Below are 25,523 nucleotides of genomic sequence, written 5' to 3'. Positions count from 1 at the left end.
GTAAAACGAAGAGTAGACTAGCTAGTGGATCGTGGCACGCTCAGCTCACGGCTCAGTTGACGAGCGAAAGCACGTGGGCTCCTGTCAGTGGTCTCTTCAAGGCTCCGGTTTGTGTCGTCGGCTGTTGACGGTTGTCCATGACGTTTATCATTAAGCACACTTCCTGTTCTTCTGAATGTGTTGTCATGAAGCCAGGTATTGGTCTTTATTGGTGGCTCGTTTCCATGTCTTTCTCAGTACAGCTGACGAACCGATTCGGACGTATGCCACAAAAGTTTCCAGGAAACTTCCGCTGAGAACACTGCAGAGACCTGCAAAAGAAGACTTAATAATAGTGTTCCCACGAATGGTTATTTTTGGAACACTCCATACAGGGTGTAACGGGAAGGCATAAACAAGCTTTCAGGAAACATTTCTCAAACATAGACGAAGGAAATATATCGACAACTGTCAAGAAACGCAATATTTCAATGCTGGAACTCAGTTTCTTCTTCATTTATTAATCATGTAAACCATGAGAATTACATGGAAAAAGAACAATCCTCACAGCATGAAATACTGTCGTAAATGAAATGTTGGAAATGCCCTTCGTTAACAAGGATACGCGCACTAACCCGCAGTCGTTTTGAACCTGCCTTGTGCTGATGTGTCCCTAGACAATTGAGTATTGTTTCACAGCTTTCAACAACAAGGGCATTAAGACCCTGTACGTCTTTCACCTGTGTCCCAAACACCAGAGCTTTTAATTCCCACAAATATAAGACTACTGGGGTTTAGGTCCGGAGAGCGTGGAGGACAAGAAATTGGTGCACCTCTACCTATCGGTCAAGGAATTTATAATTTAAAAGCCTACCAACATCAGTAGTGAAATGAGACGCAGTTCCAATATACACTGTCGTGCATCTTCGGTCGCAATCGTAAGGACACAAGGTCCAGAAGAACAGATAGAGCATGCTTTAAAAAAGTATGGTAAGTTTCTTCAGTGAGATTGGGGGGCGTAACACAGGTCCTTAAATAAGTCACCAACAATGCCGGTGCAAATGTTGACAGTAAATCTTTGTTGATGACGTGACTGCATAATTTCGTGAGGTTTCTTGTCAGCTCATAATAAGAAATGGGAGTGGACCTAAAACTGAACCATGTGGGGCTTCCTTAGTGGCTCCTCCCTTGTCATTAGAGCTTTTCCTGCTTTTTGTACTGGTTGAATTCGGCATAACTTTTTGGATTCTGTTTGTGCAGTGTGATTCAAACCAGTTGTGTTTCCCATCATCAAAAAAATGGTTCAAATGGCTCTGAGCACTATGGGACTCAACATCTTAGGTCATAAGTCCCCTAGAACTTAGAACTACTTAAACCTAACTAACCTAAGGACATCACACACACCCATGCCCGAGGAAGGATTCGAACCTGCGACCGTAGCAGTCCCGCAGTTCCGAACTGCAGCGCCAGAACCGCTAGACCACCGCGGCCGGCTTCCCATCATCAAAGTGATTATGAAGAGAAGTAGAAAGTAAGCTGTTAATATTGAAATGAAACGTTTTGGGAGACACATCCGTATAACACATTTTATTGATTTAAGTGTGCGGAATGTTTCCATAAATATGTTATTGCTATGCCTGTGTTACTCCGAATCACGATGCAAAATTCTTTTGGACATGCACAAAAGTTGTTATATTCTTGGTTGTGGCTAGCAGTATTTTATTTTACTAGAAGCTCTCCTTGATGGAGCTTGATGCACGGGAAGTAGCATATGGTACAAAAGTGGTATGAGGTACAAGCGACCAATGGTATATTATGTATCAGTCACGTGGGAGAGTCCGCCAATTGTACTGAACTTCCTTCTGATTAGTCAGGACATTCGGGTGCTGGGCACCAAAACACGTAACTTCTCTTAATAACGATTTATATATGAGGTGCATTCAAGTTCTAAGGCCTCCGATTTTTTTCTCCGGACTGGAGAGAGATAGAAACATGCGCATTGCTTTAAAATGAGGCTGCGTTCATTGTCAATACGTCCCAGAGATGGCAGCACCGTACGGCAGATGGATTTTTACCGCTAGCAGCGAGAATGAGAACTGTTTTAAATGCTTAAAATGGCGACGTTTTCCTTACTTGAACAGCGTGCAATCATTCGTTTTCTGAATTTGCGTGGTGTGAAACCAATTGAAATTCATCGACAGTTGAAGAAGACATGTGGTGATGGAGTTATGGATGTGACGGAAGTGCGTTCGTGGGTGCAACGCGACAGTTTAATGAAGGCAGAACATCGTGTGACAACAAACCGAAACAACCTTGGGCTCGCACAAGCCAGTCTGACGACATGATCGAGAAAGTGGGGGGTATTGTTTTGGGGGATCGCCGAATGACTGTTGAACAGATCGCCTCCAGAGTTGGCATTTCTGTGGGTTCTGTGCACAATGCGAAAAGTGTCATCCAGGTGGGTGCCACGAATGCTGACAGACGACCACACGGCTGCCCGTGTGGCATGTTGCCAAGCAATGATGACGCGCAACGACAGCACGAATGGGACTTTCTTTTCGTCGGTTGTGACAACGGATGAGACGTCGATGCCATTTTTCAATCCAGAAACAAAGCGCCAGTCAGCTCAATGGAAGCACACAGATTCACCGCCACCAAAAAAATTTCGGGTAACTGCCAGTGCTGAAAAAATGATGGTGTCCATGTTCTGGGACAGCGAGGGCGTAATCCTTACCCATTGCGTCCCAAAGGTCACTACGGTAACAGGTGCATCCTACGAAAATGTTTTGAAGAACAATTTCCTTCCTGCACTGAAACAGAAACGTCTGGGAAGGGCTGTGCGTGTGCTGTTTCACCAAGACAACGCACCCGCGCATCGAGCTAATGTTACGCAACAGTTTCTTCGTGATAACAACTTTGAAGTGATTCCTCATGCTCCCTACTCACCTGACCTGGCTCCTAGTGACTTTTGGCTTTTTCCAACAATGAAAGACACTCTCCGTGGCCGCACATTCACCAGCCGTGCTGCTATTGCCTCAACGATTTTCCAGTGGTCAAAACAGACTCCTAAAGAAGCCTTCGCCGCTGCCATGGAATCATGGCGTCAGCGTTGTGAAAAATGTGTACGTCTGTAGGGCGATTACGTAGAGAAGTAACGCCAGTTTCATCGATTTCGGGTGAGTAGTTAATTAGAAAAAAAATCGGAGGCCTTAGAACTTGAATGCACCTCGTACTTTTCAAGGTATTTAACCCAGTGTTGAGTATGACAATATCTCATGGTTACCCTACGAGACTACCGTTTTTGTTTATTAAGTTTCACTAGTTCTCAGAAACATAAGAGTAAAGATATTGCAACCGAAGTGCTTTGGGCATCTTCAGGTCGCTCTGGCGCGCCTAGGGATCGAAGTTCTTCGAATGCGCTAGTCACTCTGTTTCGGGCGCTACATGTAACTCCGTTTCGGACATGTAACTCCGGTTTGGGCATTCTGGAGACGGACACGTCTCTCTGCTTCGGTCATGTAACTCTGCTTCGGTCATGTAACTCTGCTTCGGTCATGTAACTCTGCTTCGGTCATGTAACTCTGCTTCGGTCATGTAACTCTGCTTCGGTCATGTAACTCTGCTTCGGTCATGTAACTCTGCTTCGGTCATGTAACTCTGCTTCGGTCATGTAACTCTGCTTCGGTCATGTAACTCTGCTTCGGTCATGTAACTCTACTTTGGGCGTCTTACAGGGACGGACGCTTAACCATGTTTAGGTCGTTCAGGAGGGACGAACATGTCGTGCTCTATATTGGAAGTTGTCAGAAACGTTACCGTGCAATTAAGAAAGCTAGGGCGAGTGCTAAAAAAAAACACAGTGTAAAATGACTGATTGTTTAAATATAGTCAGACAGGATACGTTAATGAGACGTATCGCCTACCACCGTTGACAGTACTATAGATGTTGTCCTCTATAGATACAGAGACTAACCTGGTCAAGTGGCATCCCATAAAAAGCACAATCACAGGTTCAAGTTGACAGCATAGCAGCCTCCGCCGAAGAAGATCCGTTGATCTGGCTTCTGCGCTCGTGACACAACTTTAGAAGACGACAGGTTGGTGGAAAGAACGGTTAGGGACTCTTACTCAATCTCTCCAGCTTCCAGGTTTGACTTCCAAAGGACACGCATAGTTTATAATATCCAAAGGAACTCTCCATCGTAATTGAGAACAACACAGGCAGTGCAATGTCGTTTTTATCCGCAGACACCGGACAAGCAACTTTAAAGTAAACTGTCTCTCCTGTACGGAAATACACGTAGATGTGTAAGTACAGGTTCTAGAGTGTGGTCGGCGAAATATAGACGTTTCGGTCTGGCCGCTTGGATAGCCGAATGTTAAGGCGACTGGTTGCGATAAGCGGGATATCTAGGTTCTAATCCGGGCCCGACATAAATTTTCACTTGTCATTCCATTCTACAGTCGATAGTTGTCCATATTCTCAGTTGCGAATACATTTAATGTGTTCCCAGAAAGTTTGGCCACATCTCTTTGTTACACACTGTATATCTTCTACATCTACATGTACATTTATACTGCGCAAGCTACTCAACGGAGTGTGGCAGAGGGCACTTTACGTGCCACTGTCATTACTTCCCTTTCCTGTTCCAATCGCGTATGGTTCGCGGGTTGAACGACTGCCGGAAAGCCTCCGTGCGCGCTCGAATCCCTCTAATTTTACATTCGTGATCGCCTCGGGAGGTATAAGTAGGGGGAAGCAATATATTCGATACCTCATCCAGAAACGCACCCTCTCGAAACCTGGACAGCAAGTTACACCGCGATGCAGAACGCCTCTCTTGCAGAGTCTGCCACTTGAGTTTGTTAAACATCTCCGTAACGCTATCACGCTTACCAAATAACCCTGTGACGAAACGCGCAGCTCTTCTTTGGATCTTCTCTGTCTCCTCTGTCAACCCGACCTGGTACGGATCCCACACTGATGAGCAATACTCAAGTATAGGTCAAACGAGTGTTTTGTAAGCCACCTCCTTTGTTGATGGACTACACTTTCTAAGGACTCTCCCAACAAATCTCAACCTGGTACCCGCCTTACCAACAATTAATTTTATATGATCATTCCACCTCAAATCGTTCCTTATGCATACTCCCACATATTTTACAGAAGTAACTGCTACCAGTGTTTGTTCCGCTATCATATAATCATACAATAAAGGATCCTTCTTTCTATGTATCCGCAATACATTACATTTGACTATGTTAAGGGTCAGTTGCCACTCCCTACACCAAGTGCCTATCCGCTGCAGATCTTCCTGCATTTCGCTACAATTTTCTAATGCTGCAACTTCTCTGTATACTACAGCATCATCCGCGAAAAGCCGCATGGAACTTCCGACTCTATCTACTAGGTCATTTATATATATTGTGAAAAGCAATGGTCCCATAACACTCCCCTGTGGCATGTCAGAGGATCCTTTAACGTCTGTGGACGTCTCTCCATTGAGAACAACATGCTTTGTTCCGTTTGCTAAAAACTTCAATAAGAAGAGGTAAAATCCGATCTTTCGCACATGACCGACGGAACAGATATGAGGTGTTCATGTATAATTGTTTAGTCTCGATGAACGATGAATCCATAACCACCAGAGGGGGTGCACATTTAAGTTTGACCTCCAGCGGGAATGTAAAATTTGCGGCCGGCCGCTGCGGCCGAGTGGTTTTAGGCGCTTCACTCCGGAACTGCGCGTCTGCTACGGTCCCAGGTTCGAATCCTGCCTCGGGCACGGATGTGTGTGATGTCCTTAGGTTAGTTAGGTTTAGGTAGTTCTACGTCTAGGGGACTGGTGACCTCAGAAGTTAAGTCCCATGGTGCTTAGAGCCATTTGAACCATTTTGTATAATTGGCGATCACGAAGGGTACGAACAGGGACTGCTGCTAGGAGGCGCTAGATATGAATCTGAGTCGGTCAGGTTGCGTGCCGAGATAGTCCGCGCATTTTTGATAAACACCGTGTCTGCGTGATGCTGTGGCTAACGCAACTGCCCAGTAAGCATCCCAGGTACGAGTCCAAAACTCGGTACAGTTTTCCACTCGTCGCCGATGGCTCTCCACAAAATCCCGATGCCGCTAATACCATTAATTCTTTTCGTTTCTCTCACATCCCCATTCAATTTACATAACCGTTTATTTCTATCTGAGTGGCAGCAAAGTGCAATACAGTGCCGTGTTCTATCATAGATACTCCTTCTGAGTGCGTTCTGAAAATAAGACGCGTTTGTTAGTACAGAAAACAACTGTTCAGCTGCTGGAGCGATGAAAAATAATGGAATGAGAGTACTGCGACGTTGTTTTGTCTGGATAAAATGTATTCATAACAGCCGCAGGTAGGGCGTCGGCATTATATCAGCTGTCAGGGAGGCGTCGTGCGTTGTAACAAACAGGTTGTAACAATAACAGTGGGCAGGTGGTATCTGTTTACATTGCTGTTTCCGCGGCGCCTCGGGGCTGTTTTCGTTTTCATACCGCCGCAGGTGCTACTGCGCACCGGAGTTTTGAGCTCTGTAACTCTGCCACTCCGCCACGTTCACGGCCGTCTCTAGTAGCGACTCGCGAGCGTTCGAGGCGGGCCGCCGTAGCGCTACCTGCTGTGCGCCGCTATTATCTTTGTGTTTTCGGCGGGCCTGTTATTTCCGGGAGGTCGCGTCTGGCCCGTGTAAACAGCGGGATGCGCCGCGCCCCAGGGACGCACGTCGCTCTGCTGTTTACAGTGTAAACTACCTCGTGGCTCTGGTTTCGCGGCCGGGCCTCTCTGGCGTCGGTTTTGCTCGCGCGGTTCGCGGCGTCAAGTTCACTCGCGTGCGCACTGCGGGCCACCGACTGTGGTTCTCGCAGAGCTCGTGTCGGGCATACCACACGGCGTCACAGGTGATACGAGGGGAATACGCGGTAGAAATTACGTTGTTATTGTTGTGGTGGTGGTCTTCAGTCCGAAGACTGGTTTGATGCAGCTCTCCATGCTACTCTATCCTCTGAAAGCCTCTTCATCTCTTAATAACTACTGCAGCCTACAGCCTTCTGAATCTGCTTACTGTGTTCATCTCTTGATCTCCCTACGCGATTTTTATCTACTGGCGATTAAAATTGCTACACCACGAAGATGACGTGCTACAGACGCGAAATTTAACCGACAGGAAGGAGATGCTGTGATATGCAAATGATTAGCTTTTCAGAGCATTCACACTAGGTTGGCGCCGGTGGCGACACCTACAACGTACTGAAATGAGGAAAGTTTCCAACCGATTTCTCATACACAAACAGCAGTTGACCGGCGTTGCGAGTGAAACATTGTTGTGATGCGTCGCGTAAGAAGGAGAAATGCGTACCATCACATTTCCGACTTTGATAAAGGTCGGATTGTAGCCTATCACGAAATTGCTGCTCGCGGTGGTCGAGATCCAATGATTGCTAGCAGAATATGGAATCGGTGGGTTCACGAGGGTAATACCGAACGCCGTGCTGGATCCAAACATCCTCGTATCACTAGCAGTCGAGATGACAGGCATCTTATCTGCATGGCTGTAACGGATCGTGCAGACACGACTCGATCCATGAGTCAACAGATGGGGACATTTGCAAGACAACAACCATCTGCACGAACAGTTCGACAACGTTTGCAGCAGCACTGACTATCAGCTCGGAGACCATGGCTGCGTTTACCCTTGACGCTGCATCACAGACAGGAGAGCCTGCGATGGTGTACTCGACAACGAACCTGGGTGCGCGAATGGCAAAACGTCATTTTTTCGGATGAATGCAGGTTCTGTTTACAGCATCATGATGGTCGCATCCATGTTTGGCGACATCGCAGTTAACGCACATTGGAAGTGTGTATTCGTCATTGCCATAATTGCGTATCACCCGGCGTGATGGTATGGGGTGCCAATGGTTACACGTCTCGGTCACCTCTTGTTCGCATTCACGGCACTTTGAACAGTGGACGTTACATTTCAGATGTGTTACGGCCCGTGGCTCTACTCTTCATACGATCCCTGCGAAACCCTACATTTCAGCAGGATAATGCACGTCCGCGTGTTGCAGGTCCTGTACCGGCCTTACTGGATACAGAAAACGTTCGACTGCTGCCCTGGCCAGCACATTCTCCAGCTCTCTCACGGACTGAAAGCGTCTGGTCAATGGTGACCGAGCAACTGGCTCTTCACAATATGCCAGTCACTACTCTTGATGAACTGTGGTATCTTGTTGAAGCTGCATGGGCTGCTGTACCTGTACGCGCCATCCAAGCTCCGTTTGACTCAATGAAGAAATTCCTCCAGCTGTATTTAAGGTGTCGAATTTATTTTGGCAACTAGTTTCAACGTTGTAACAACGTCATCTTCAGGCGCAAACACTTGTTGACGTCAACTGCGTGCGGCTGGTACTAGAAGTTAGTAACTATCCACCTTCCACACGGAGCACGTCCGTATCTCACCACTGACTTCTAGTACCAGCCGCACGCAGTTGACGTCAACAAGTGTATGGGCCTGAAGATGACGTTGTTACAACGTTGAAACTAGTTGCCAAAATAAAATCGCAACCTTAACTACAGCTTGAGGAACTTGTTCATTTTTAATGTAAATTTAGATCAGATGACGTCCCACTGTCGTCCATTTCAACTATGGATGTACGAAGATATCACTTCTTTGATGAAGTTATGCGCCACAATTGTCGTCTCCCGAATTATATTCAGTATCTCCTCATTAGTTATGTGATCTAACCCTCTAATTTTCGACTTCCTTCTCTAGCACCACATTTCAAAAGCTTCTATTCTCTTCTTGTCTAAACTGTTAATCGTCCATGTTTCACTTCCATATATGGCTACACTCCAGACAAACACTTTCAGAGAAGACTTACTGACACTTAAATCTATAATCGATGTTTAGAAATTCCTCTTCTGCAGAAATGCTTTCCTTGCCATAGTCAGACTAAATTTTATATCTTTTCTAAAAAAAAAAAGAAAGAAAAAAGAAAAAGAAAGGCACTTCGTCTTCAGGCCACGAGTGGCCTACCGGTATCATCCGACCGCCGTGTCATCCTCAAGAGGATGCCAATAGGAGGGGCGTGGGGTCATCACATCGCTCTCCCGGTCGTTATGATGGTATTCTCGACCGAAGCCGCTACTATTCGGTCGAGTAGCTCCTGAATTGGCAACACGAGGCGGAGTGCACCCCGAAAAATGACAACAGCGCCCGGCGACCCGGATGGTCACCCATCCAAGTGCCGACCACGCTCGACAGCGCTTAACTTCGGTGATCTCATGGGAACCGGTGTATCCACTGCGCCGAGGCCGTTGCCTTTATATCTTCTCTACTTTAGTAATTATCAATTATTTTTCTGGCCAAACAGCAAAACACATCTACCGCTGCAAGTGCCTCGTTTCCTAATCTAATCCCCCAGCCTCACCTGGTGTAAAACTGCTACATTCCATTATTCTTGTTTTCCTTTTGCTGACGTTCGTCTTCTATCCACCTTTCACGACAATGTCCAAATCATTCAGCTTCTCTTCCAAGTCCTCCGCTATCGCTAACATAATTACGTTGTCAGCGGCAAACCTCAAAGCTTTTCTTCTTCTTCTTCGCGGATGGATCACTTTGGACCACGCGTAATCAACATTTGTTGGCCTTCCTAATACCCAGTATTCTTTCATAAGCAACGAATGGGCTAGCTTGCATTGCGTAGACCACGTATGTCGGTTAGTTTTTCTCTCTTCTTCCCTAATACTCCGTGTGTTTGTGAATTTTTTGATTTCATTTCTGTCATGTACATTTGGAGACCCTAATTCCGTCTGTTTGTACCAGTTCGGTCTTGTAGCTTTGTTCTTTAAAAATGTATGGATTTTGTGCGTTAACCTGTTTGAGTCCATTCTTTCTAAATGTGCCATGAATTGGATTCTTCTCATGCACATTGTGTGTGTTATTTTGGAGACATTTTTATATATTTCTGCATTGGGTTTTGGATATTGCACACCATATTTAGTTCTTGGTCCTACGATTTTCCTCATTATTTTACGTTCTTTCACTTCTAATTCCCCTTTTGTGTTCTCTGTAGAAGGTTTTGTGTCTCAGATGCTTAGATAGCTTCTGATTTAATTACTGTTGTGTAGTGTCGTGTTTTGCAGTTCCACGAGAGACTTTTCTTGTTGTAAATATTTTTTGTTAACTGAAACGCCGTCTCCATTTTCTGGACTCTTGATCTGACAGATTTCTTTTCATTACAATTTTCTGCAATCCATTCACATAAATATTTAAATTCGTTTACTCGTGAGATGTAGTTATTACCAATTTTGAGATCAGAAGGTGCATCTTTGATGACAGTCATAAATTTTGTTTTTTCGAATGAAATTTTTAATCCTTTCTTTTCTGCCTGCTCTTCTAATAATTCTAGCTGTTTCTTTGCATCAGTAATGTCTTGGGCGATCACTGCCATGTCATCCGCAAATGGTATTAGTGCGTTTTTTTCTGCTGAAATGTTGTAACCCATTGTAGTCTGGCGTTTTAATCGTACGTAGCATTCATGTTTACTGTCTGTATGTTTATAGACCATGTCAGGAGTGACTAGCAAAGCTTTTATTTAATTTCCCTGAACTCTAATTTCTGCTCCACATTTTTCTTTGGTTCCCTGCACTGTCCGTTGGATATACATATTGGAAAATACAGAGGATGTGGTTGTAGCTGTAGCCTCTCTCACTCCCTTCTCAACCACTACTTCCCTTTAATGCTCCTCGACTCTTATTGCTGCCATTTAGTTTTTGTATAAGTTGTAAATAGCCTTTCGCTACCCGTATTTTACCGCTGCTGCCTTCAGAATATCAAAGAAAGTATTCTAGTCAACATTGTCAAAAGCCTTCTCCAAGTCTACAAATACGAAAATTTACGTACACATCAACATGCATCACTCGACATGTGATGTTGTTCTGTTGCTGCTGGGACTGTTACTGTAGCGATCAGAAGGTCACGCATGACATGGTCTATAAACATACAGACAGTAAACGTGAGTGCTACCTACGATTAGAATGCCACACTGCAATGGGTTCCAGCGTTTCAGCACAAAATAAGGAACTAATAGCGACGAATTAGAGGCGTCCGTGGAACAGTATAGTGAACATAAAACATGGCGCGAAGGACAGTCGCGAACAGTGATCGGGGCAGCATCATCACGTTACGCGCAGAAGGCTTGTCAACGACGGAATTTTGCTCGGTGTGTGCACCAGAATCGAGTGATCTGGTGCAGGCATGCAGTCGGTTCCAATTGACAGGTAATATTGAGAACCTACATTGCAGAGGCCATCCTCTTCGATAGGTGCACAGTATTATCGATATCTGCGATTCTTGATTCAGAGGAACTGTGGCTTGATTGCTGCAGAAATGAATTCCACGTTCGAAGAGCCTACAGGACATCATGTATCGCATCAAATTGTTACTTCCACGGCGAGAACCAAGCTGTACACCACACCACCATCAACAGACAAAAAAGAAATTTTGCAAAATGGACGCACCAGGATAAGCGTCGGTTGTTGCCTACTGACATGACTCGGACCTGTAGGTAACCTAACAATCGCAGGTAACCCCGTAATGTCAAACGGTTCCAACTCTCTGTCCCACATGTGCAACATGTACTAGTGTCCCATTCATCTCACGTGGTTTTTGAGAGCAAACTCACTGCTGTACAATCCAGGGCCGAAATTCTACAACCAATGGTGTGACCGTATCGCGAATATTTCGTTCATTGTTTCGTATTGATGGATGACAACTCTCTTGCTCATCGATCTGTTGTTGGGAAGACGTGCCTTGAGCGTGCTAAGACCACAAGAGTGGAGTGGCCAGCCTGTTACCCTGCTATGAACCCAATCGAGAGTGTGTGGGATCGATTGAAAACAGCTGTTTTAGGACGTCGACAAAAAACACGTATTTAGCGCAACTTTTGAAGAATCGCCATTGGTGAATGGGATTATATGGACTGGGCTGGCTTGAAGACCTCATGGATGGTAGACAGCCGGCCGGTGTGGCGTGAGGTTTTAGGCGCTTCAGTCTGGAACCGCGAGACCGCTAAGGTCGCAGGTTCGAATCCTGCCTCGGGCATGGATGTGTATGCTGTCCTTAGGTTAGTTAGGTTTAAGTAGTTCTAGTTCCTGTAACGCTGCAGGCAGTTAGGAATTAACAAGTAGGTAAGAAAACTAACAATTAGCGAGTAGTATAGATTAATAGCTGTAGTCTGCCTATTACCCTGTATTGTATCCTGTCTGTAGCTCACAATAATAAACATAGTACCATTGTAATAACAATAAAAATAGCTGCTGAATATATAACATTGTAGTATTGTTATGACCCACTAATCATTAAGGTGGTGGGTTCCTTTTGTATAAATATTATAGATGTTGCAATAAAGATTTTTTAAAAAAAAAAAAAGTTCTAGGGGACTGATGACCTCAGATGTTAAGTCCCATAGTGGTCAGAGCCATTTGAACCGTTTTTGATGGTAGACAACGACGGATTTAAGACGGCATCCGAGCTACGGGACATTTCACCATGTATTGACTTACTCGGAAATGCTGTGAAAAAGCATCTTCGGAAAAGGACTACTTTGTCTTTGAATTAATTTTTTTTGTGACTTGGTGATCTGGACTCTATGACAAAGAATGTATGAGCGCTACTCAGTTTTTAATATTTTTTCTTTTATTTTTGCCACAGACTTCGAAATAAAAGTGTGATACAAAGCATCTCTTCTCTCCCCTTCGGTTTAGTACAGGGCAGCTTGGCGAGTTGTTTTGTCATAAAGAAATCTCAGTACTGACAAATCAAATTAAACGGCGCCAAGCACTGTGGGACTTAACAACTGAGGTCATCAGTCCCCTAGAACTTAGAACTACTTAAACCTAACTAACCTAAGGACATCACACACATCCATGCCCGAGGCAGGATTCGAACCTGCGACCGTAGCAGCAGCGCGGTTCCGGACTGAAGCGCCTAGAACCGCTCGGCTACAGCGGCCGGCTCAGTAATGACATAGTAACTAACTAACTTCATCTACATCTACATGCGGTGCATGACAGAAGGTACCTTGTACTGCTACTGGTCATTTCCTCTCCAGTTCCACCTGCAAACAGAGCGATGGAAAAGTTACGGTATAAAAGCTTCCATACGAACCCTAATTCCTCGCTTCTTAACTTCATGGTGCTCCCACGAAATCTACTTCCACGCCAGTAGATTTGTTTTTCTGTTGCCCTCAGGCGCCAGTTCTCCAAATTTGCACAGTAGTGCCTTGCGGAAAGAGCATCGTCTTCCATCCAAGGATTCCCATTTGAGTTCACGAAACATGTCCGTAATACTGCGGTGCTGATCGAACGTACCATGACATATCTAGCAGCATACCTCTTGATTGGTTCGGTTTCTTCCTTTAATCCGACCTTGTGGGTCGCACTAGCGTAGTATACGGCATCTTCTTTATGGATGAGCTATACTTTCCCACAGTTCTGTCAAGAAAACGAGGTTGAGTATTAGTCTTCGTGACTACCATCATGGCGTGCTTATTACCTTTCATATAACTTCGTGACATTGCGGCTACATACACTGGCGGGAAAAAATCCCTACAACTAAAGCAGCTGAGCGAGGTAAACGAGTGTTGATAAGAATGTTTCCACGTCTGAAAGATAATATCTGTTCCAGTTTTGCGCCAGTCGCATACAAATGTTGCTAGTAGCGCCACTGTGAATATCAAAATCAGGTTTGCTTTAAATATGCGCTTTAAAGGCAGGATTACTATCTTGTAGTTAAAATATCGATTTTTTTAAAATTGCATTTTTGGATCCATAAAAGTGTCCAGAATCCACCCCTGAAACAGTTTTTCCGAATACGGAACGGAAATGTTTGTTATTCGCCGTTGAAAAAAAAAAATGCACCTACCTGAAATCGGACGTCTCCACGCACCAGTTTTTTTTCTTTCGGAGGACAAGTTATTGTACCGGTGCTTGGGAGTAAACGCACAAAATTCAGATGATACTTTGAACGCGTGTGTTTGGAAGTTAGCCCCCAAGCATTTCATTCTAGTGCGAAGACTGTGGAGATTGGGACTTTCCTGGCAGTGAGCAGCTTCAACGACGGGTATTCAGCCATTCTGAAGAGCATAACAACGATGGACGTCACACTGGGACTCTATTTGACGCAGTTCGCCAAGCATTCGGACGAGAATCGGATTCAAAAGGCCAAAAACCGCTTGTGACCGGCCGTACGAGCGGCTCTGGAACGGCGAAGGATGGCCCAGATCGAACAGAACGCCCTCTAAGAGGAAGAGGAAGGACTAGTTTATGGGCCCGGAATAGCAGATTGAACGTACGTTGCATAATATTGCATTTACATGTAGTCAAAACTTCAAACTTGTTTTTCTCGAAATCACGCTTTTTTTATCACGCGGTGTGGTAACTTCAAATCTACTGAATCGTTTGGCATGGTTCTTTGTTTCCGACGAAGCTAACTAAATTGTATATGAGTTACACCACTTTTATTCCGATCCATCACCTATGAACATTTTTACTTGGCCGACGAAGTCGAAAAATCGATGAAAAAACCCTTTTTTTCAAATGGCCGCCATTTTGTTTCCTATGGTCCAAATAACTTAAGCGAGGTACTACTCCTAAAGAATCTTATATGCTTCGCTAACAGCAACTCAATTTTGATTTCAGAGGAGCCGTGACATACCGCGCCTGGAGGTCTACATCGAAATTTTATTTCGTTCAGACGGCACTTCCACCTTTGCTCTTCGACATTTCCGGTCGAAAAAATTCAAGTTTGTAGAGGAAATATCAACAAACACTTTGACCAAATTTGACATATAGATCTATAACACATCCCGAGAAAAAAATTCTCAAATAACATGCTTTTTTCGGGCCAAAGATAGTAAACCTCCCCTCAACGGTCGTGAGCGTTAGTTATCTTTGAGATTGGACGTTGCGAGTTGACGTTAGTCAAGAATACCTTTAAGACAAAGAACACGCTATATTGATCAGCTCAGCGAGTTCGAACGAGTTTATTTAACAGGGCTGCGAGAAGCTCAATGTTCCTTCCGCTATACTGCAGGACGACTTAGCGAAAATGTAACCATTGTACACTATTGGCCATTAAAATTGCTACACCAAGGAGAAATGCAGATGGTAAACGGGTATTCGTTAGACAAATATATTATACTAGAACTGACATGTGATTACATTTTCACGCAATTTGGGTGCATAGATCCTGAGAAATCAGTACCCAGAACAATCACCCTTGGCCGTAATAACGGCCTTGATACGCCTGGGTATTGAGTCAAACAGAGCTTGGATGGCGTGTACAAGTACAGCTGCCCATGCAGCATCAACACGATACCACTGTTCATCAGGAGTAGTGACTGGCGTATTGTGGCGAGCCAGTTGCTCGGCCACCATCAACCAGACGTTTTCAATTGGCGAGAGATCTGGAGAGTGTGCTGGCCAGGACAGAAGTCGAACATTTTATGTATCCAGAAAGGCCCGTACAGGACTTGCAACATGCGGTCGTGGATTATCCTGCTGAAATGTAGGGTTTCGCAGAGATCGAATGAAGAGTAGAGCCACGGGTCGTAACACATCTGAAATGTAACGTCCACTGTTCAAAGTGCCGTGAATGCGAACAAGAGGTGAGCGAGACGTGTAACGAATGGCACCACATACCATCACGCCGGGTGATACGCCAGAATGGCGATGACGAATACACGCTTCCAATGTGCGTTCACCGCGATGTCGCCAAACACGGATGCGACCATCACGATGCTGTAAACAGAACTTGGATTTATCCGAAAAAGTGACGTTTTGCCATTCGTGCTCCAAGGTTCGTTGAGTACACCATCGGAGGCGCTCCTGTCTCTGATGCAGCGTCAAGGGTAACCGCAGCCACGGTCTCCGAGCTGATAGTCCGTGCTGCTGCAAACGTCGTCGAACTGTTCGTGCAGATAGTTGTTGTCTTGCCAAAGTCCCCATCTGTTCACTCAGGGATCGAGACGTGGCTGCACGATCCGTTACAGGCATGCGGTAAAATGCCTGTCATCTCGACTGCTAGGGATTCGAGGCCGTTGGGATCCAGCACGGCGTTCCGTATTACCCTCCTGAACCCACCGATTCCATATTCTGCTAACAGTCATCGGATCTCGACCAACGCGAGCAGCAATGTCGCGATACGATAAACCGCAATCGCGATAGGGTACAATCCGACCTTTATCAAAGTCGGAAACGTGATGGTAAGCATTTCTCTTCCTTACACGAGGCATCACAACAACGTTTCACCAGGCAGCGCCGGTTAACTGCTGTGTGTGTGTATGAGAAATTGCGTTGGTAACTTTCCTCATGTCAGCACCTTGTAGGTGTCGCCACCGGCGCCAACCTTGTGTGAATGCTCCGAAAAGCTAATCATTTGCATATCACACAGCATCTTCTTCCCGTCGGTTAAATTTCAAGCCGGTAGCACGTCATCTTCGTGGTGTAGCAATTTTAATGGCCAGTAGTGTACATGACTGCAGGCAGTAGTGTATATGGGAAGGTACGATCGCAAGGAGACCGGGCTGCGGACTTCCACGTGGAAGTCTCGCCGGAGGTACCGTGTTCGAATCCTGCTCATGTAATTCTTTTTTTTTTATTTTTTCAAAATCGACAGAATTTTTCAATTTTATTTCAAAGAATATCGACAAACAGTGTAAGGTGTGTGTGAAACTATAAATGCTCCCGACTTCATGAAGGACAACAGAGAGATCGGTTCTAGGGAAGATTCGATAAAATTACATTCGCTAATCCTATATCAATTCAACGCACCAAATTTTGAAAGCATGATTAGATACGCATTCTTCGCATCAAAATTAGCGGATGAAAGAGAAATCTTTTTGAATGCAAAAGAATTGTGTTTCCTGGCGTCGTTCATGAAGGAACCGTGCGCCAGCAAGACGGTTGCTTTCATAAAACGCGCTTGGCGCTGCGAAAATTTGTGCTTCGGTTGTTTCTGTGATAAGTATCACCCACAATGTTGTTCTGGCACATCAAGCAATGTGGACAGTGGGAAATATGATTTTGTAATATTGTATGAAAGAAAAAATTAATAACTGAATATAGATTTTTAATTTCGCACACCTTACACTCTTTGTTGATAGTCTTTGAAATAAAATCGAAAAATTAGGTCGATTTTGAGGAAGAAAAAAAAGTACACGAGCGTGATTCAAACACGGTACCTCCAGCGCGGTAGCCGTGAACCTTTACCGCTGCCTACGCTGACTTGCTCAATACATGTGTAATGTTACGGGTATACAAAGCGCGCAATGAACTCCAAAATCGATTTTCTCAAAAACCAAGGCCCGTCGCTAAAAAAAAAAAAAAAAAAAAAAAAAAAAAAAAAAAAAAAAAAAAAACTGGTAGCCAGGTACTCGGGGTAAGTGCCTCTACAACATATTTGAAGCGCATCAAAATCCTTGATTTACAGTATGGAGGGTCCCCTCGTGAAACATCTATGATGTATGTCTGCGGAGTTATATTTTACCAAGACAAAAGTAGTACCGAAATTTCAGTACTCTACACTAGTTATTTCTCGATGTTACGATTCTTTTTCCGTCAGATTATTTTATCGAATTGACTGCGGCTAGATACACCCTACTAACGCTGCAGCCGAACGCTACCGGACTGTTTCTCCTATTAATCCGCATTCCTACCCTTATCTACATTTAGAGTTAGCTGCCATTCATCACACGAACTAGAAATGTCATTTAACTTATATTGTATATTCTTACAGTCACTCAACGACGACAGTTTCCTGTACACCACAGCATCATTAGCAAATAATCGCTGGCTGCTGAACACCCTGTTTGTCACATCATTTATGCATGCAGAGAACAAGAGTGGTCCTACCACACTTTCTGGGCCACTCCTGACGGTACACTCGTTTCAGATTATGTCGTCAAGGAGAACGCACTGTGTTACTTAAAGAGTCTTCATATATCTGGGAATCTAAACCGTATGGTCGGACCTTCGTTACAATCTACAGTGGGGCACCGTCTCAAATACTTTCTAGAAATCTACGAATGATTCTGTCCTCTTGCTCTTCATCCATGATTTGTAGAATACTATGTGGGAAAATGGTGATCCGAGTTTCGCACGAGCGATGCTTTCTAAATTCGTTTTGATATGTGCACATAAGCTTTTCTGCCTCAAGGAAATTTATTACATTCGAACTCAGAATGTGGTGTTCTCCAGCAAACCGATGTTAAGGATCTGTAATCTGCTTCGGTCAGCTTCGGGTCCCTTTGGTGCGCTTGGGAGACGAAGAACTTCGGCTGCGCTATTGACTCTGTTTCGGGCGTTCTGGAGGAGTGGACGCGTATCTCAGTATCGTGGGTTACTTGGATGTGAATATGTAATAATCACTCTGTCTAGTGCGTACCGCACATGTGTATCATATTACGGAAGTTGGATGGAAAAGTTACCGTACAATTAAGAAAGTTATGTCGAGTGTTGTGAAAGTGTAAATGTGTGAATATTTTAAAAATAACCAAACAGGATAGAATAATGAAAAGTGTCGCCTATCATTATTGTCAGTACTACAGATGAAACGTGCCCTTAGAAAAATTATAAATGACTGTGCTTAAACTGAGAAACAATATTTTTAGCGCAACGCAATCTGACTTTCAATAATCCCTACAAGAGAATGGCCCTGACTAACAATAACCTATACCTTTCATGAATCACTTACCTCACAAAAATCTTCGTCACTCGAGCTACTGCAATACAGCGAGCACCACTACTGCCAGCTAAATAAAAGATTCAAACTACTGAAGGCACTAACTACTGATAGGCATAGTTAGCAAATGAAAGATTTTGCTAGAGAACAAACAATGTATTTACCTTAATAATGTTCAAAAGTCATCATATATATATCAGTTCATGATATCCAGGATTACAAATTTGCTGTCTCTGATGGACACACGTCCAGATCGTCCGCTCTCAAAATTCCGCCATCTCTCTCCCCACATCCACCACTGCTGGCGGCTCACCTCCAACTGCGTAACGCTACGCGCTGTTCACATCCAACTGCCCAACACTACACTAGCGAATATTCCAACAATGCCAACCAGCCACAGACCTCACACAGCACAGTCAGTGGTTTTCATATAGAGCGCTACGTGGCGTTACCGACACAAAAACCTAAACAGCCTACTTACACAGATCTTTCCCTCTGTAGATAGAGAATAATCTGGGCAAGTGGCATCCGGCAAAAAGCACAATCACAGGTTCAAATTGACAGCGTAGAAGCCTCCGCCGAAGAAGATCGCACGACGCATGAGCTGTCTTTTTGCGCTGGGGACACAACTTCAGAAGACGACGGGTTGGTGGAAAGAACGATCAGAGACTCTTATTCAGTTTCTCCAGATCTCTCCAGCTGCCAGATCAGACTTCCAAAGGGACGTATAATGTATAACGGGTACAATATGGCCGAGGAATGCCTGTCTCATTTCGGCGTTCCTCAGTGAAAGCTTTCACGTTGCCACTGTTCTCTAAAGCAATGAAGATCTACAAGCCTCTTTAAGACCTTGATGACATTGTCGTGCTGTATGTCCTCGGGCACACTAAAATTTTCTCCAACACCGTTGATCTTGTTCCCAAACCCGTTGACAGCAGTGTAACAGGCTCTTCGCTTCGCAGGCCCCTGTTCTTCCCGTAATGGCACGTGTGGGTGATGGACGGGAGAGTCCATTTGCGCTGAGGTAACTGACGTGTGGTTTAAGCTGCATTATTTGAACCCGTTACGTTGCCTCTCTACGGCGGTGCAGCTACTTTTTTACAGTTCGAATCCTCTCACATCTGGAATTTCTTTCGTCTGTAATGATTTCGACATCGTTCTCTCCCGAGACGTGTGGGCTCTCACGACCGTAGCGTGTGGTGGTGGGAATTGGCGACGGACGTCGCGTGCCGTACCGTGACGTCACGGCGTCAAATATCACGTGAGCAACAGGTGGTCGTGCCAACACGGCACGATACACACCTGTTGCTTTCGCACGCGACGCGGCGTGTGTGTCCCGAGAACACACGCGGGATGGCGCGGGCAGCTCTGGTTGCCTGCACGACAGGGGCGGCAGCGATTTGTCGCATTCGTGTTTCGCAGCACCCTGGAAAATTTGTGTGTAGTTAGCCAGCCTCGTGATGTACAAGCACTGGACTGTTCGTCCAAGTCAGCAGTCAGTTCAAAAGCGGAAGGAGTCAATAATTACTATCACTGTCTACCACAGTTTCACGACTTATTCCAATTGCTAGTTCAGACAATACGCTGATAAATTGTTTCACACGAACCTACCCAAGAACGTAGAGAAACCACTTTCGCCCAGTTGAGGGACATTAGCATGCACCCCACAACAGGCAGACAGTGACTGAGATAAGACCGTGGGCTCGTATTCCAGAAGACTACCGTTCAAATCCCTGCTCGCCATCCAGATGTAAGTTTTCCGTGGTTTCCCTAAATCCCACAAAGCGAATGCTGGGATGGTTCCTCTGAAAGTTCCTTGTCCGTTTTCCCTTCTCACTCCCCTATCCGAACGCAGCTTGTGTTCATGTTCTAACCAGCTCGCCATGTACACAACCTTTAAAACCAAGCCTTCCACCCACTTGAATAATAACGGTAACAATGATTCAGTTCTTCGCGGGAGCCTCGTGCAGGTCCTTCAGTTGGACACCACTTCGGCGACTCATGTGTGCCTCACATTCACTGGTAACCCTACCAGGGAAAGATGACGTTCCTTTCAACGTCGAACCCGAACCACGCCTTTTCTGACGCCTTCGCGAAGAATTACTGCATCTGGAGAAGGTTTTTAAAGAGAATGGCTATACTTCGCGTCAAATGCGGAAGGCCATGCTCAATTGTAATAACAAGAAGCAACGCTCTGAAGAGACTGACGACGACTATAAATCAACTGCGTTCCTCCATATGCCGGGAACGTGTTTTCTAAAATAGGCAGATTCCAGAATGAGATTTTCACTCTGCAGCGGAGTGTGCGCTGATATGAGACTTCCTGGCAGATTAAAACTGTGTGCCCGACCGAGACTCGAACTCGGGACCTTTGCCTTCCGCGGGCAAGTACTCTACCATCTGAGCTACCGAAGCACGACTCACGCCCGGTACTCACAGCTTTACTTCTGCCAGTACCTCGTCTCCTACCTTCAAAACTTTACAGAAGCTCTTCTGCGAACCTTGCAGAACTAGCACTCCTGAAAGGCAGATGGCTTAGGAAGAATAATATTGTCATCTTCCGTCCACCAGCAAAGAGCAGGGCATTAGTCGGATCCGTTAAAGACGATTTACAATTAAGGAAGACAGTTGTTTATAAAATTCCCTGTGAGTGTGGCTCTGCAGCCGGCTGCTGTGATCGAGCGGTTCTAGGCGCTTCGGTCCGGAACCGCGCTGCTGCTGCGGTCGCAGGTTCGAATCCTGCCTCGGGCATGGGTGTGTGTGTGTGAGATGTCCTTAGGTTAGTTAGGTTTAAGTAGTTCTAAGTCTACGGGAGTGATGACCTCAGATGTTAAACCCCATAGTGTTTAGAGCCAGTTTTTTTTTCTCTGCATCTATAGGTCAGACGACACGAACAGTCCAGGAACCCTGTGTAGAACACGAAAGACACACCCGTCTGCGGCAACCTTTAAAATCAACAGTGGCAGAACATTCCATTGCCATGAGACATTCAATGAAATACAATAATACCAAAATATTAGTACCGATTTCCATCTTCTGGGACTGTAATTAAACAATCCGTGGAAATACGCCTTGCTGATATTTTAATGAAAGGTGATAATGGTTTTCAGCTTGATAAAAATTGGAATCCTATTATCAAAATTATGCGGTCGCAACGGAATCTACGTGCTCAGTCGATACTCGCCGATTAGATTGTTTTTACTTCACCACTGAGGGCAGCTCACACAACTTGGCTGCCTCACGTAGGTCACCTCCTAACGCATGCACTGTAAACCCTCAGTACGATTCGCATGCGCGGTATTCGCTATAAATCCCATGACTGCAATAAGTCACTTCAGTACTTCGTCTGCTCACCTGAGGATGGCAGGACGTCTATCGGCCGAAATATCGGGGCAAAATGTTGATGGGATCCGGCTGCAAACCCCAAAATTACTGGAAGAAAAACGCCGGGAAAATTTCAGAAGACACAGTTCTCAGTTATTTGCTAGATGTATTCCAGGCTCTGTCTCCCACTACAGTTTCGTCCCTCTAGTCCCATGGGAGTTGTTCTCTGATGTCTTATATCATCATCCTGTACCTTCTTGTCGATGTTTTACCCGTGTTTCCCCACTTGCTTATTATGCGTAGAGCCGCCTCATTGATTACTTAATCTGTGTACTTAATTTTCTATTTCCTTTTTATAGCACTACGTATGATAATGAGCAAGATAATCTGCCAGCCATTTAATCTCGATGGACACGACATAATTTTTTACCAAAACGTTTACCAAAGTATTGCACAGCGTGCAGAGCAACTCGAAAAAAAAAAATCGCTACGCCGGCCATCTGTTGAAATACTGTCCATACCTCGTAGTCCAGTGTTCGCTGGCGCTCTATCTCAGCGTGTCCTGTCAGCAGGCTGGCTCCCCTCTGTATTGCAAAAGACTAACATTCACGGCCGGAAGTGTCATAGTTAATAAAATTTTCTGGGCTGTTGTACTGTTGTCGAATAGATTTCAGTTGAAAACCCAACGTTTCATCCCCATTTGCGAAGGACATTTTCGAGTGAGATCGTAGCTTCTTCGAGTGTCGGATTCACATTCTGGATCGCTACTGACTGCAGTAGCGTGACGTCACATGTTTTGAATGCGCGATGGCAAATGGCCATGGGCGAGAGGAGGGCGTGAAATCGAATACCTGGTTTCAGGTGCTGAGGAAGAGGGGTACCATTCTTCGACCATGGGTGAGTGCAGAAGCGGACGACGGCAGCCGACAACGGCCATTTACGCTCGCGCATTCAAAACATGTGACGTCACGCCACTGCACGGAAGAACGTGGAAACGGGATTTCACTGTAGTCGGTATCGAGCCAGGGTGTGACTCGGATGTTCAAAGAAGCTACGATCCCCCTTAAAAATGTCCTCCGCAGATGGGGACGAAACGTTAAGTTTTAAGGTGAAATCCAATCGACCATGGCATGCGCAGTCCGGAACATTTTATTAGTTGTCATTGTCCTCTGTAGCTAAAAAAACTGAGTGAAGTGGTCAACGATGAACTTTAAGGGGTATCATGTGACGCTGGTCCTGGTCAAATGACTAGAAGAACGACAAAGAAAATGAAGGTAGGAAAAAAAGCGCTTAGGTTCGCTGTCTCTGGACCGCAGGGTCTCTCGTTCGATTCCCGGCGGGTCTGGATATTATTCTCGCTCTGGAACTGGGTGTTTCTATTGCCCTAATAATTTCATTTCATTTTCATCGCCACGTAAGTCGTTCAAATGGCGTTAAATAGGAAGACTTGCAGAAGCTGGGCGAACAGCTTCATATGGGATTCCTTATCAGTAATGCCATACGATTATTTCATTTTATTTTGAACAGGACCGCCGTATATATCCATTGTACGGCCACTTGTACAGAAATCAAAAGCTTGTAGTCCAACATGCACGTTCTCAGTTAGGACACCAGGACTTGCATACTTGGTATCGAGACATTTTTCCTGTATTCAGAGCCGGCCGCGGTGGTCTAGCGGTTCTAGGCGCTCAGTCCGGAACCGCGCGACTGCTGCGGTCGCAGGTTCGAATCCTGCCTCGGGCATGGATGTGTGTGATGTCCTTAGGTTAGTTAGGTTTAAGTAGTTCTAAGTTCTAGGGGACTGATGACCACAGATGTTAAGTCCCATAGTGCTCAGAGCCATTTTGAACCACTTGATAGCCTGTGTTCAGATGAGGGCTGGTTCATCCTCTCCAGGTGTCTAAAAGCACAGACCACGTGCCATTGTAGGTCATAAAATCCTCATCAGAAACATTGAACAGTCACTGGCTACTCTTAAAATTGGTGCTTGGTGTGTAATTTTGTGAGCCAGTTTGGAATTGAGCGCCTGATGTGTAAACAAAGTCAACATGTTGTAATAACAGAACATTGTCAGTGTTGCCGGAGGCGATGTTTAAACATAGTGTTTTAGTCTTCTATTGAAGAAATTCTTAGTTTCCAGGATCACAAGGAAGGATAAAATGATTATTAGTTTCGACCAGATAAATCGGCACCCTTATCTCAAATAACAGAAGGCTGCATCGAGATCGGTTACTGAAGTAAGACGCTCTCTCGTAATGATGTTTACAATTTGAAACTCGAAAATTGTAGTTACAATATATATTAGCTCTGCAGTATTGCATTGTGCGGTATAACAGAAACATAGTCACTTTAGTAGCAGTTGTAGACATTGGTTTCTGTTACGTGATGTTAGGATGGTCTTTTAAATGGTCGAAACAACTTATTGTCGTTACTTCCCTGCGCTGTTGAAAAAAAAAAAAGTTTCTCGAAAGAAGATATCTGATAGGTTACAAATAGTTTCGTTAGTAGTGTGCCATCACCACTTGTAATATTTTATTCCGTCTCCTTAGCACAACGCTTATGGAAGCCACAGCGTCCGCATCTCGTGGTCGTGCGGTAGCGTTCTCGCTTCCCACGCCCGGATTCCCGGGTTCGATTCCCGGCGGGGTCAGGGATTTTCTCTGCCTCGTGATGACTGGGTGTTGTGTGATGTCCTTAGGTTAGTTAGGTTTAAGTAGTTCTGAGTTCTAGCTCCGTTTTCGTGATCATATCCATTGTTCTTGGGCGCGTCGGGAGTCTATGAACCACAATTGTCCACGGAATATTAATCTTCTGCAATGATATAATTCCACATTTCCACCTACAGTTCAAATAACGTAACCTGTTTATGGCTGTACTACATTTTTCATTGATGCACAAGACGGAACATTTCCTGATCAAATGAATGTCATAGACTGGAAAAAGTTCAGGCACAAGACGGGAATCAGATAAAAAATCACGGACAAAACGTAGTATATCACTTAAGTTCGTTTTGCTTCAAAATAACGGATGATGGCCGAAATGGAGAGGATATAAAATCAAAGTGCTAATACCAGGAAGAGAATTTCTGACAGTCATAAATTCGTAACATCAAATGTAAATTTAACTGTTACGAAGTTTTTTCTGGACGTATTTGTCTCGAGAGAGAGAGAATTTATGTGTGTATGAGAGTGAGTGAGTGAATGAGTGGATACGAGAGGGTGAATGAGTGTATACGAGAGAGTGAGACAGTGAGTGAGTGTGAGACAGTGAGTGAGGGAGAGGCAGGATCGTGCAACAGAGACGTGACAGTTAAACCAAAACAATATGTTGCGATACAAAAGTGAAGTGATAGGAGTGCGACGTGTTACTACCTTGTCTCTTAGATCAGAGAAAGTGCGCCGTGAAAGCTTAATAAAACCTTCTCCATAACATAATAGGATGCA

This window comes from Schistocerca americana, chromosome 10, assembly GCF_021461395.2.
Source record: "Schistocerca americana isolate TAMUIC-IGC-003095 chromosome 10, iqSchAmer2.1, whole genome shotgun sequence".
Lineage (NCBI taxonomy): Eukaryota > Metazoa > Arthropoda > Insecta > Orthoptera > Acrididae > Schistocerca > Schistocerca americana.
Note: the sequence above shows the minus strand (reverse complement) of the source record.